We start from the raw sequence: 6,000 nt of genomic DNA on the forward strand, positions 1-6,000 counted from the left end.
TGACCTTTGTGCAGTGAAGGTAAACATACTGCATCTTTTGAATAATGCAAATACATGCAAGTCTATTTGTGGGATACATTTTTAATCAGTAAAATGATATATACGTGATTAGATGTTTTAATATAACCTCTGTTTATGAAAAAAAACTTCTATTCTGCTAGAACATGATTCTGGATTTTGAAATAAAACAGGATATTATAAAAATAAACTTCTATACAAGGACCATCACATTTTTTTCTGTACTTACTTCCATGAAAGAGATGAGTAATATGTTTGTCTATAAGTTGCTGTTTAAAAAAAACAATAAGAAGTATTTTGGAGACAAACTAATATCTGAAGACTAATTTTATTTGAATTTATTTTTATCTGACAAAATAGAATTTGTGAGGTTACAAACCATAAGTTGAAATATTTAAGTTGCTAAATGATGGAACAAAACATCATTGCCATTGTGTAGTATTCAAATTTGACAGATGAAATCAGATTTTCTTAGCAAACATAGTCTGTAAACTTATGCACTGAGCTGGGTGAATACAGTACATTGTCATAATGTCCAAGAAACACTGGGAAGATGTAAAGATTTTGGATACATTTTATGCTGCAGGAAGCTGGATATTTAGGTGCCAGATGCTTAGACTGTTTGTTGGATGTTCATAACCAGTATGAAACCAAAAGCTTATAAGGAAGGTGGAAGGAAAGGAAGGGACACGAAGGACTGATTCTCTCTCTTCTGGCCCTTGTAAGAAATTTGGCTGTGAACTAGGTGATTGGGCTAAGGTTTTCAGAAGGAGTAGAAAGCTGGCTTTTTTGGTTAAGAGGAACAGTTTATTACATTAACTACTTGTTCTTATCAATAATCTGTAAATAAAGCAGATCACACAGTGATTGCAACTCTTTAGAAAATTGTACAATTGCTATTGTATTATCCTTAATTCTTCCTCATATGTTTAATATTATGTATCTATTTTAATGCCTATGTTTCACAACTGTGATTATTTTCAGTGAGATGATTTGTTTGTGTTTTTAAAAAATGCTGGTTTGAAATTAAAATTGACTTGTTCTTTTTTTGAATTTAGGCGCATTGTATCAACAAAACAATAAAAAATAGTCAGGCTTGTAAATTAAAATAATTTGTACAAGTAGTAAAAAAGACTGTGATATAATGATGTATAACTTTTCCTCTTCTGAAACTGTTGACTAAAAAAATTAATATAATATTGCCATTTGTCAATCTTGTAAAGACTTCAGTTTTGATTTTTCCAACTGGTGAATCCTCTTAAAGCGTAGTAACACAATGATGTAGTTCCGAAATATAATACTGGACCAAAGTCTGTGCTTGATTATGAACTTATATGCAGTTCCTTTTAACTTGGTAACACAGGCATCATCAGCATGTGAAAGTTCTTTTAGTGTTTGGTTACACTTGCAAATGAATTTGAATACAGGAGAGTCATAAAATAGAGAGGCAAATAAAGCAGACTAATCTGAAAACTTGGTAGTCAAACAAGCAGTAGCAGACAATTATTTCTCATATTAATATTCTCCTGTAGATTGATTGATAGGATATTAATCCTTAATTAATCCTTATTAATACTTCCACACTTAAAAAAAGTGTGGAAGACTTTCTACTTACTAAAACACAATATTGGCAGGCAGATTACCTGTATGGTTTGAAGTAGGGTTGTTTGGGGGTTTTTCGAGCTAAATGTTCTGGAATATTTTGTTAAAAAAAAGGCTCTAGCTGCATATTTGCTGAATACTGTTATCCCTTCATGGACCTTCAGTCTTCGACCTTTATTCTTATAGGTCTTCTGTTAACTTTGAATACTTTATTGCTTTAGATCTCTTTCTTCCACAGGTTCCTACATTTTACTTTGAGCAGTGGGTCATTTTCACTTTTGCTGAGGAAAGCTGTTAATGTTAAAATAAAGTTGACTAAATGTTTCTTCAGTGTGGTTGTGTAGCAGATATGATTCAACTACTAAGCATTTGGGATAAATGCACCAAATTTCATGGGATTTCTTACTATCATTTACAATATTAGACCTTTGTGCTCTGTTGAGTCAGTCTTTGCTCTTATCAGGCCTGTTGCCTAAAGTGCATATGTAACCTACAGTTACCTAAGGGAATCATAAGTACTGCTCTGACTGAAGTTAGTGTTTTTCACAGTTCTCTATTCTTTCTTCTGTAGTCAGTCACTTTCTGGTGCTTATCTTATTGCCAATGTTTTTTTTGGTTTGTTTTGATTTTAATATAGGATTGGATAAATTGTAAGATAAGGTTAATCTTTTGCACTCTAGCAGAAAATGAAGACCTTTGTGATAATTTTCTACCTTTATGTCTCTGTTTCTTTGGAGTTTAGCTTTTGTGATAGCTTAATTTATTTTTCTCAATATTTTGGTCTACCTTCCATTTATGTTCTCTTAGACAAATTTGAGATCAATATTATAAAATTAACATTTGTTTTTCATAGAGTATGGCTTTCCCCCTCTTTTCTACTTGGTAGCAGTCTTGGTTAGTGTTCTGAGCTGCTTTATATCAGGTATGGTCAATTAATGTGCAACACCTTATGTAGATAGGGATGTGTAAACACCTGAGGTCTTCTAATTGTCTGCCCTTGTCTTTTTTTATTATGTAATCTCTCATTATAAATGTTCTGCTTTTGCATTAAAACCTTCAGAGTTTGATTATGTCTAGAATTTTTTCTAGTGCATCAGGAGCTATGTTTAGTGTAAATAAATGTGCTATATCAAAACAGATGCATGTTCAGACTGTTTTAGAGCTGTCTTAAATGCCGACTTTTATCCACACGGTACTAAAATCTTAGAAAAAATGAATCACGTTCTGTAGGTAATTCTGCAGTGGTTTGTTATCTTAATTGCTAGGTGTATTATTTTAACTTAACTACAAGGTAGGCTAAATTAATTGTAATCTCTACCTGAGCCCTGAGATTTGAACCATGACAGTGAAGGAGAATAATTATTCTCTCACTATCATTAGAGAACTACCCAAGGTAGACATTTTCTTTTTACTGTACGTTAACCAAAGGTAAGTGGTAGTTAAAATTCACAATTAATTGTTAAGAGTCAGCTTTTTTTTATAGCTTTGATGCAAAAAAGCAGTATAGCTTCACATATGTGTAAAATCTTAAATGATCTGTTTTTAAGAATATGTTTATTTTTAAAAGAATGCTTTCAATATTTAAAGTTTACTTATCTTTCAGCTATTATTCTTTTGTATTATATGGAATGATTCTGATTTTTAGTCACTGCCATTTTTCCTCATTCTGAATTGCATGTCTTCTGATAATATATTATTTGTCACATAATCAAAGACCACCCTATGTATTTTTTGCCCATTGATAAAGAAAATTACATTCAGTTTATTAATTGCTTTGCAAATACCCATTTAATGTAGTTATGTATACTTTTTTAATTCAGTTATGAAAATGCTTTTTCATTCATAAAATGGACCTTGATTATATTTTTCTGAAAATTCTTTTCATTTTGTAATGGTTCACCCAAATTTCATTACCATCCAGCTACAACAGGTCTTGTAGGCCTCACCAAGAGCTTTGTGGTGATGCCTTGAGGTCTCTTTGGAGTTTTGCAGGTGTCAGAGTCTAAAGCAGGCCAGGTCTTCAGTGAAGTGACAGTATAAAATTTCTAGCAAAAAAAACGCAAGCAGAAGCAATTCTGCTGCATCTGAAGCCAAGCTGTGTCTGCACTTTTGTGGTCCTGCCTGCCTCAGCCTTGGAATTGCAACACAGCCCTTTCCCTTCATCTGTTCTGTTGACACTGATGTTCATCTGATCTTCTGATGAGCTAGCTCAGGCAAGGAAAATCAGCAAATGTTTTTTACTTGTCTTGTTTTCTCTTATAAGGACAGATTCCTGCTAATTTATTTCTTGAAACAGAGTAAGAGAGAGGGATTCCAAGGGTGATATTACAGGTTGATGTTGACTATTGTGGAATCACAGCCTGAAGCTATAGTGCAGCTAAAATTTTGGGCTGGAACGATCCACGACGGTTACCAAAAAAAAAAGCACCCTGGCCCTAACCTTAGACACTCAATCCAGGTGCACATTGCTTTCTCTTCAGCATTTTATTTCTGTATAAAATCAACCAGTTTAGGAAACTGATTGAGCTGATGATTTCTTATTTTTTCCCCCGACTAACTTTCAGTCAGATCAGTCTCTCTTGCAGCATCACAGAAGGGAAGGACAAGAGCAGGAAGTGAGAAAAAAGTGGGGAAAGGCTAACTAATACTTCTTCTTTGTCACAGTGTTTATGCTGGCTAAAAATGTTAATTTAATTACATATTGTGAAAGGCTGCTGTAGTTGAGTCACTAAGAGAGCTTCACTAGGGTCTGCAAAAAGCATAGCAGCCAACGGAAGGAATTAACAGTCATTATGCACAGAGGCTCATAGCAGCTGATGAAAAAAGCTTATACCAGATGTGTTGAAAGTTTCTTGCAGCTGATGGAAAAGGCCCAGGCTGTCTAACACAAGAGACATTTGACAGCTGATAAAGTGGCCTATGGGTTCTAAAGAATAGTTATGGGACAAGAAATTGGTCAGGAACTTAAAAGTGCAGAAAGCTTTTTTCTCTCTTAAATAAAACCAGGTTTGCAATAATCTACAGAGGCCCAAATCATTCTGCTCCCACACCCCAGAGACTCCCTAATTGTGAATTTGCATTGTTCTTTCCTTTGGTTTTGCCTGTGGCCTTTGGCAGCTGCTTTGCTGATCTCCCCCAGTAACAAGAACATGGTTGGACATCTGTCATCAATCATTGTGGGAATGGGATGCTTACTGCATTCAAGTAGAATTTGATATATAATTGCAGGCAGGCAGGTTGTATTTTCAGGTAGTAAAATAGAAGACCTTGAAGAGATAAAAGAAGGGAATTGGTATTTCTGTTCTTAGGTTTCCAGTATTTTTCTGTACTTTTTCAATTGAAGGCTGTAGGTTGGATATCAACTTCAGCTAGTGTAAGCACTAAATGGTCTTTTTCTTTGGTACCCTGAGATGTTACATTTTGTATGTCAGTATAGCCACTTTGCTGATAGATAACAGTCTAATTCCTATTAGCAGTGAAGTCGGTACTTAAATAGTTCAGACAGAGCACTACAGGTACACTGGAGACAACTCTCCATCAGATCGTTATGAGTTTATTTACAGTGCTCCTTCAACTGTAGTTATTAGGCCCATTCATACACTTGGTTTTCAAGTCATATTAAGAATGCTTACCCTGGAGATAGTAAAGATGCTCAGCTTGGAAACCAGCAAAGGATGCATGCAAATTTGACAATATAGTGTAAACAAAAAGACATCACAATGCTGATTTGAAGCTGCAAAAATCAAGTATAGTTCTCAGCTCAGTGCTAGCAGGGCTTCGGTTTCTGTTAGATTCAGAAGGATCTGACAGCCAAAAGCCTCTGCCTCTGAATGGTTGAGGCTATAGAATTTCAGTAGTTCTGAAATCAGTGAGGACCAAGGCTTATACTTGTGGTTAAGGTCTGCTGTTAAGGACCAAATTCCCAGGTTCTTTTTCAGTATAGCAGAAGTTGTTGTTTTCTTTTTTAACTGTGGTTGATTCCTATGTACATCCTACCTTTATTTTTATCCGGTTTTCACTATTGCTTCTCTTATAAGCATTTGAATATATACCATTTATATAATTTTAAAGTATAACTTTAGTCTATTTTATTCTGTATCTGTCTTTTGAGTGTTCAGATTAAATTCAAAATAACCTTTCTTAATCTGAGCAGCCTCAGTGATTTTTACAGGTATTTACAGATGGTTGCTGGCTAATGTGTAAATTACCTCAACTGCTAAGTGTAAAGCTTTTGTTAGCAATTGTTGAAAATCTGAAATTGTGCACTGACAGGGGATATTTAGAAGGGCAGGAAATCTATAAGCAGTTTTATAAAATTGGAGTTTAAAAAAACAGCAAACAAACAAACAAACAAGGATGGATTTCATGCATTTTCAAAGA

This window comes from Manacus vitellinus, unplaced genomic scaffold (assembly GCF_001715985.3).
Source record: "Manacus vitellinus isolate BGI_N305 unplaced genomic scaffold, ASM171598v3 scaffold_6_pilon, whole genome shotgun sequence".
NCBI lineage: Eukaryota > Metazoa > Chordata > Aves > Passeriformes > Pipridae > Manacus > Manacus vitellinus.